Source organism: Trachymyrmex septentrionalis, unplaced genomic scaffold (genome assembly GCF_001594115.1).
Source record: "Trachymyrmex septentrionalis isolate Tsep2-gDNA-1 unplaced genomic scaffold, Tsep1.0 scaffold51, whole genome shotgun sequence".
In the NCBI taxonomy this organism is placed as follows: Eukaryota; Metazoa; Arthropoda; class Insecta; order Hymenoptera; family Formicidae; genus Trachymyrmex; species Trachymyrmex septentrionalis.
Genome location: NW_017305683.1, coordinates 3,272,334 through 3,280,890, shown reverse-complemented (window position 1 = coordinate 3,280,890; position 8,557 = coordinate 3,272,334). Strand labels below are relative to the sequence as shown.

At 33.5% G+C, this 8,557-nt stretch overlaps 1 protein-coding gene across 1 annotated transcript in view; it reads left to right on the top strand.

Moving 5' to 3' along the window:
* Positions 1 to 24: 24 nt before the first annotated feature.
* LOC108751781 overlaps positions 25 to 8,557 on the top strand; it is a 63,680-nt gene continuing 55,147 nt past the window's right edge. The window contains exon 1 of the mRNA XM_018492185.1: positions 25 to 850. The gene's annotated coding sequence lies outside the window, so the exon portion shown is untranslated. The remainder of the gene's footprint in view (positions 851 to 8,557) is intronic.

Below are 8,557 nucleotides of genomic sequence, written 5' to 3'. Positions count from 1 at the left end.
GGGGCGGGGAGGGGGGGGGTGGGGAGAAAGAAGAAAAGGCATTCGGAGGGGGCGGATAAAGCGATCGAGCGAGCATGGACTTGGTTGTTCTCGAGAAAATCGATCGAGGACGTTAATGCGAAATAAAGTCAAGAGGAGGTGGAGGGAAATACTTGGAAATACATTGAAGTAAACATTTTGGTAAACAAGTGTCGGAAGAATCGGATGGAACGACGTAGGCGCGATAGTTTATTATTGAAAGAGATACAGCGGAAAAGAGATAAAGCTGTGACATTTAACGGCACGATAGAGAGAGAGAGAGAGAGAGAGAGAGAGAGAGAGAGAGAAAGACGGATGTAGGAGGGACAGAGAGAAAGTGACGTTACTACGATCATACTAAGAGTGACCGAGAGGAAGAGAGAAAGCAGACGACGAGTGGGCCCGAAACAGGTCTCTCTCCACGTGACACGGACAAAAGTTCGCCGGCTGAAGGAAGAGGAGATCGGTGCGATCTCAGTAACGGAAGCGTTGTGCGCGAGTGTGACACATTCGGTTGCATCCTTCGCTTCGTCGGGTTTTTTCTTTTTTTCCTTTTTTTCCTTTTCCCTCGGCTATTCCGTGAGAAAGTGCAGGCCTGACGTTTCACCGCGAGGGAAAGAGCACGCGGATTACTCCGGGATCAGAGAAGAGAGAAATTTTGCGACGCGACGAGCGAGAGGAGGAGGAGGAGGAGGTGGAGAAAAAGGAGGAAGAGCACACGAACGCACGCGAGGAGACGCGATAAATTGATATTGCTTTATCGGATATCAGCGAGAACCGGAGAGAGGGGAGACAACGGATCTGCGCTTCCCCGGGCGAATCCGCAAGCGTGGTAAGTGCGTTGTTTCGTTTACGTGTACATATATGTATATACAGATGTAAACACGCGGCGGAAACACGCCGCCGGCGCTCGGACGGAAATCGATCGTCCTCGGCGATTGGTCCCCGCGGATATCGCGAACGTCACGTATCTTACGCAGGGACTGTAAATTGAGGTAGCCGGTGGTTTGGGTTTTCCCCGGGACGATCGCGAATATAACGAGAAAAAAATATATATATTTCCACACATAGATTGGATTCAGAGTTGTCCTGTACATTCCGAAATTCTGCGCTACTACGAAAAAAAAAAAAAAAAAAAAAGACCTGGTAATAATAATCAAGCCTAGGGGACAGTTATCAAACTTTTAATAGTTACTAAATTTACTTTTCTACAATGCTATATCTTATTCTTCTAATTATTAGACGGAAAGAAGACTTTTTGCTGAAGTGTTAAAAATTTATAGTTAAATAAACAGATTTTTTTAAATGTTTTGTTGGATCATTAAAATGATTTTTTTAAATACTTAAAGATGTATTTTTTGATAGAATGAAAAAACAAAAAGATTTTTCTGTGCATTGTATTTGAAAATAATACAAAAAGTTTAGCGACGATTTAAAATCTGGGCAGAAAATTATAATATTTTAATGGAAAGGAGACATGACACTCTTTTAAAAAAGAATTAAAAAATGAGAAATAAATAAAAAATGAGAAAATTGGATACTTCTAATACATCCACAAACATTGATGACAATATTGCAAAAACTTTAACATTTCAGCAACCAGTTTAAGCGTTCTACATAATTATTTCAATGGGCCAAACAAAATTATTTTTAAATCTGTATCTAATAATAGCTAAATTTTTAGATTCAAAACTGTCCTCTCTGTGTATTGAATAGTTGATTACTCTTTTTTTATATTCAATAATATTTACTAACTATTGGACCAATAGTTAGTATCCATTACCAAATGGAAATTAAAGATAACTTCTCTCTAGTGTATGATAAAAATGCAAAATAATAATTTACACATTTCAAAACTTTTCAGGATGTCGAAGTTCTTGAAAAATCCTATTCAATATTACTCTCATCAATATTAATCTTACAATTTATGTAGAATAATTTTACAATATTCGTAACACTTTTAGTAATCTCATTCATTCAAAGTTTGTCGCAAACTTTATCACACGTATCCTCATTTAAATTTTAAATTTCACCATCATCGCGAAATCGTGCTGTATTTCGTGTCGATGCCTTCGGATTTTTGTTAGAAAGTTTTTTTTTTTTGGTTCTCTCGTATTCGAATTTTCTACGCCTAATAGAATATCGCGACAGATCGATATTCGAGCGTCGATCTCTGGACAATGTTACACAGACTGATCATATACGACCGATTAATTAACCCGCGGCGTATTGCGGGCTGCCTCGGTTTATTTGCTTGTAAACAAATGATGTGGAATCAGGCTAAAAACGCGATTGTTGATACGTCGACCGCTCTTTGCGTAATTACTTACCTTTGCGATTGTCGGTCATTAATACGAGGTACGTTACGCAGGTGCATGGCGCGGTGCGTGGACGAAGTGCCGTGTAATTAAATCCCCTTGTATCCAAGAACAATTATGCTCGTTAACAGAGCACACTTCGCGGTTCTCAATTAGTTTCTCGCGTACGATTCCGATATGAAGCGCGGATTTAATTGCGAAAATAACTTCACTTGCTTCTCGGTAGTCTAGGTGAACAAAAACTATTTGGGTTTCGCGGAGAGTATCGTATAATTTATAATATGTTTGATGTTTTTTAATATACAGTCTGGGTATACATAAGTATAATTATTATTACGTAATAAGTATTTTATTATTATAAAGTACTTTTACAAATTGACGTAGACTTTTTATATTGGAAGAAAAAATATTTAAATTAAGAAAAGTTTTTATTAAAAAATGATATTTATTTTTATAACAATTTTAATATCTTGCTAGTTCCTTTGGCTCCCGTTATCGCCTTTTCTAAGAAAATATAATAAGTTGAAGTTTTACAATTTACACTGATGGCCAAGATTACATCTTATTTGAAAATCATATTTTATTTCGATTAAACTTAGTACATTTAATAAATTGCGATTCTTCCAATTCTTTATGTTAATATCTTTTTAATTCTAACGTAACGTATTGCATAGATATTGATTTAATCGTCACTAATATTGTCGGCCATTTGTCAAGTCACAGTTTCATAAAACTACTTTACACACATTATTGTGCAACGAAAATTATTCCATTTACCATACTCGTTATTCGTCATTGAACGCGAGAACGGTCAATTATTGGCTTTTATATCTTTATTCACGTCGAATACGTCATGTAATAAAATTCGGAACGCACTTTAACAGGATTGTAAAGAGATGTCAAAGATTGCTTAACAAGCAAGAAGAATTTATTCGAAATGGCTAAGCATTGTAATTAGATATCATAAATAACGATGACTTTCAAGTAACGACTCTTAGCAACGATCTGTTCATTTCAGAAAAGAACATATTTGAATAAAAGTTTCGATAAGTTTTAGAGATATTATCTGATATATAATATGAGGAGCAGACTTTCAAAATGCGTTTGGCCCAAAATTTAGAATTTTCAGAAAACGAGAAAAAAAGCACACATAAGAAAAGTAAGAAAATAATAATATATCAATCAGTAGGATGTGAAATGTTAAACAAAATTGTTAAACAATTGCTAAAAATATTAAACAAATGTTAAAAAAATTTTGCTTTTTTTTAGTTAAAAGACATAATGCACTTTGAAATGTCTATGTTGTTTCAGCACATAAATTAACGGTGAAAAAAATGCTTTCTGAATATCTCAGAATAGCTTATAATATGAATCTTTCAACACTAAACACTATGCCCTCTAAAACTCAAAAAATGAAATTGTAGACAAAACGCATTTTTAAAATCTGCTCCTCATATATTTAGACTTTCCTTCATTGAAACAAAGACTTACAAAAATAACATTTTTACGAGACCATTATTACAAAGGCTTAGAAATTCTAGGTTTCTTTGTTAGTTTAGAACTAGAGTCAGAACATTTTTCTCAATGTTTATATACAGATATTTAGACTTTCTTTAGCTTCACATAATTTACAAGTCATAAATGCTTTCACTGAACTCTTATATTTATTTTTTCTCTCTCTGTAATCTTTATCAAACAATATCTACCTTTCATTAGAACTTTTGAAAGTTATTGTTCATCGCTCGAAATACTTTAGGAATGAGTCTTCCTCATAAAAGACAATGAACGGAGAAACGATAATAAACTGCTGAGAGCATGACATCAGCGGGCAGATAATTCTAGAAAATGTTAGGAATTTGATGTTCTTAATCGTTAGAACAGAAACGGTTAGATACAATTAATAATCAAATTAACGAGCAATAACATCAAAATATTTCCTGTTTCAATGTCACATTTAAAACGCGTTTCTGATCTTTGGAGAGTCTCGGATTGTCAATTTCTGTTTATAATAGGATAAAAGAAAACCGATGCGACTTTGAATAATTAAAGTTGTTAAGTTTCAAATATGCACGAAGATAACAAAATATGTAAAAATATCAACAGAGAGTATCGATCAGATTGAAAAGATTTATTTTTGTGACGAAAATAAATTTTTCAGTAAATTTTTAATTCTCCCAATTTCAGTATTATGAGAAACGTCATGCCGGCTCGTCTATTAATTTAATTAATTAAAGCGAATTGAAATATTCGGTTGGATTTGGAAATGCGGGTAGTCTATGTTCTTGTATCGGATTACGATCGTGTAAATTCCAGTTCCGACTGGCGAGGTCACCGATACCCGGTTAACGGAGGTCAGGATCCGCGTCTAGATCGGACAGTGAAGAAGCCAATCTAGATCAAAGTAGATTGCCGTCACATGGCGATGTCAACTTCAAGACAGCTCTTTGAAGTTTCAGTAGCGTACGTTTTATTTATCAGTGATAAATTATCACATTAATTAGCATTGATATATAGTAATAATCGGTAATTAATTGTCAAGATTTTTTAATAACTTCTATTAAAGAAAGAATTTCTATTTATTATTATTATTAATGCTTGATTATATTATCATTTACTTACACAAATATATGAAAGTATTAAAATATAATATTTTTTCAATTACTTTGTGTAATAATCAAGTAGAGGATACATAATAATCTAATTACTTGATGACTTACTATTTATGGCGTATACGATAACGACATGATATAATTATTATAATTTTTTTCATTTTAATGATGCCATTACAAGATTTATTTCACGCACCTCATATAATCGCTATAATTTTCATTAAATTTCGACGCTATAGAAATGTTAAAGAGCAGCATTTTTCTTTCGCAGGTGCACGCTTTGCAATAATATTATGAACACTGTTCATGATCGTCGATCCTGTTTTATAACATCGGGACGATTCTTTATTGGCATATCTCTCGTGTACACGAAAAAAGAAATTAAAGCGTGGATAACATCGCCGTACACGTTCAAGTGCATCGTCGCGTCATTACTAGTTAACATACTAGTTGCAGTAATTAACTAGTATACCGGCGAATAATTACCTCATCTATCGCGCGATTCGATCTTTCAGATGAGTATCACGAGGCACGCGACATCGCAATGCAATTATTCCTGAACTTGGCAAAGCTAAGAAGCTTAAAAGTATATCATATGGAAATCGTAATACAGAGAAGGTGATAGGATAAACGAATAAAATGTAACACGATCGATTTTTAAATCAATGCAAGTCTACATCTCATCATAGAAGGTGATTTTAATTCGAGAACCTAATACATATTAACGATTTTGTTCCTTTATTTCAAAACACAACTGATACAACTAAAAAAATGTAATTTTTTAGTTATTACTATAAAATAGTTAGATAAAAATTATTCTATCAATCATCAAAAGTATAAAATAACTTATCTTTATATAAAAAAAGTCTATCAAATAGCACTTGTGTCGTTCTTAAGGTTTTTTCAAAGAATAATTAATAATACTTTTTACAAGAGTAACACATTTGAGTTGTGTCGTTTTTGGAAATAAAAAGGAGAGTGAAGAGTCTCCTTTCCACTTCTACAAAGAACGTTTAGAGTTAAGATAGGTTTGGTGATCGAAGATTAAAGAAGGCATTATTCTGAATTTAGTCATTTTAGCTGATCAAGATAAATATATGAGTAAACGGTTGATGATATTTTAAATCATGTCGTTTTTGATGAATTCTTTCGGATTTTTTATAATTTTCTAGAATATTAAAATCTCCACAGCTCAAAAAAGGCGCTTTTTTTTAAGAGTTGTGAAACAAAAGTGACATTTGATTATGTTTCTAACAGTATATTCTTTTTGCCGATATTATTTGATTAGTCAATATAATTTTCTATCAAATTAAAAAATAGTTTTTCCCCTTTTCTGAAATGTTGTGACTTTTGAAGTCAGGGAACGATATGAAGTTTTTTTAAAATGTTTAATATAAGATTATTTGCTCACGTGTGTAATAAATCTCGAAACTGGTATAATTGTATATTTTATAGCGCAACGATCGCCCAATATTTTCTACGAAAAGCCGCTCGCAATATCGGACTCAATGTCGCTTAATTCGCAGATTCATCTCACGTTTTCGGACTTAGCAACGAAAGTATACGTGCCGTCAATTCGGGTCGGCGTGACACTCTTCTCTCAGTGCTTTCCAATGAGTCAATAGATCGGTGTTAATGCGAAGAAATGTTCGTCCGGTCCAGAAACAGAAATCCCGATATTAGGCTTTTTCTTTAATGATTCAAATTATTATATTTAATAAGTGATCCATTCTAAATTTTTTGGAATGGAATCTCACTCTAACTAAAGAATGACAAATCTGTTACTCTTGATAAAGCAGAATTTTCAATCTTCGAGAGTGAGATTTCATTCTTTAGAGTAAGATTGTACTCCAAAGAATTTAGAGAAGGGAAAAAAATATCGTAGATAGATATTTTTCACAATAACACATATATCTGGAGACACGGTAGTGTCTTATCGGCATTAACAATAAGATAAGCGCAGCGTCATGGTACGAGACACTGTTAAGTATACAGAAAGTGTTCTTGATCTTCCAAGAGGAATGTTCTTAATCTTTCAAGAAACTAATATAATCGACCCTCGAATATCCCAATATTATTGATATCATATAACTGAAAATATTTGTATATCCATCTCTGATATTTTTTTTTATACTTCGTTCTCAATATTACTTCGTCATGGAGTTTGACTTTAGTCGTCTCTAGATTATTTAAAGCTGACACTCACAGCTTATAGTTCCGTATGTATATGTATTCTAAACAGGAAATATCCGAATAGCGGCGAATCTTTGTAAGAGCAATTCCACTTGAAAGTGCTGTTTATCCGAATATATTCGGGGAATATTTAGATTCGGATTTAATCTCCCTCATTCGTATTAAAGGCAGCAGCTGCGTTTAGACGATTGCCACGGAATTTTGGTGGCGGGTCCCGGATTTCGTATGTAGGTGCGCGGATAAGAGTGGACCGGGTCAATAATTGTGACAGAAATTCAATCCTTTGCAAGCTGGACCTAATGCCCGCCACTGACCGCCAATTCAATCAAGCTCCCGCCAATCGCGGCCCCCGGAACGGGATTTTAGCCGGCGCGCAGTGCCGAGGGATTTCGTTACGGTCCGCTGCCGCCAAATAAAATTCTGTGGAACGTGTACGGACCAAACGAAAATAGGTATTAACTACTCGATGGCGTACGTGATGGCTCCAAAACACTCGCCTATGTAAATCGTTCGCTAACGTCCACCGAAGCGCGACAGCAGCAGCAGCATCCCGATTGGTGAAATGGATTAAAAATAAATTTAATCACGAAGAGGTCAGTGACGCGCCACTGAATCGCATAGAAAAGCAAGATGAATATTATGATTTCGAAAAAAAGAATATTACGATTTGACATCTTATCTTGATATCTCGCTGAAATCTTATAAAGTAGATATTTATGGAATTGAAAATTTTTATTGTCTACGCTGAAAAGAATATTTGACACGTATGGAAATATTTTAAGAATTATCAATTTTTTTTCACTATTTGAATTACATTTTAATATACAACAGACGTGCAAATTTATTTCAATAAGTAAATAGCCAATTTATTTTAATAAAATAAAATACCTAAGATAACTAAGTAAATATATAGATAAATAAATATTATTCCTTTTAGTCATCGGGCGGAATCTTATGTCTAATATATTGATGAATTGTATACATTCCGCAAAAATTATATTTGGCACAACATTCCGCCTGATAACCAAGAATAGTCAATATTTTTTTATTCTGTGCAAAAATATCATTTTTTAAATTGTATGTCTATAAAATTTAGATAAAAGGTTTAAAAGTTTCGCGCGCATTGCTTCTTCCATTGTCTTCAAGTTTCTTAATCGAAATGTATACGGAAAAGATAATTTTGCTGAAGTATTTAAAAATCTAGCTAAATACAAATCTAAAAATAATTTTATTGGAATCATCAAAATTTTCTGCAGCGTTGCTTATTACATATGTTTGAGTTTTTAAATAGTCCAACAAAGTTATTTTTATAGATTTGTATCTACCTAAATTTTTTAATACTTCCGCGAAATCAATATTTTTGGGTATAATATTGTTACTCGTATTATACTTCGAAGTATCTAAACGTTGTAAATCTAA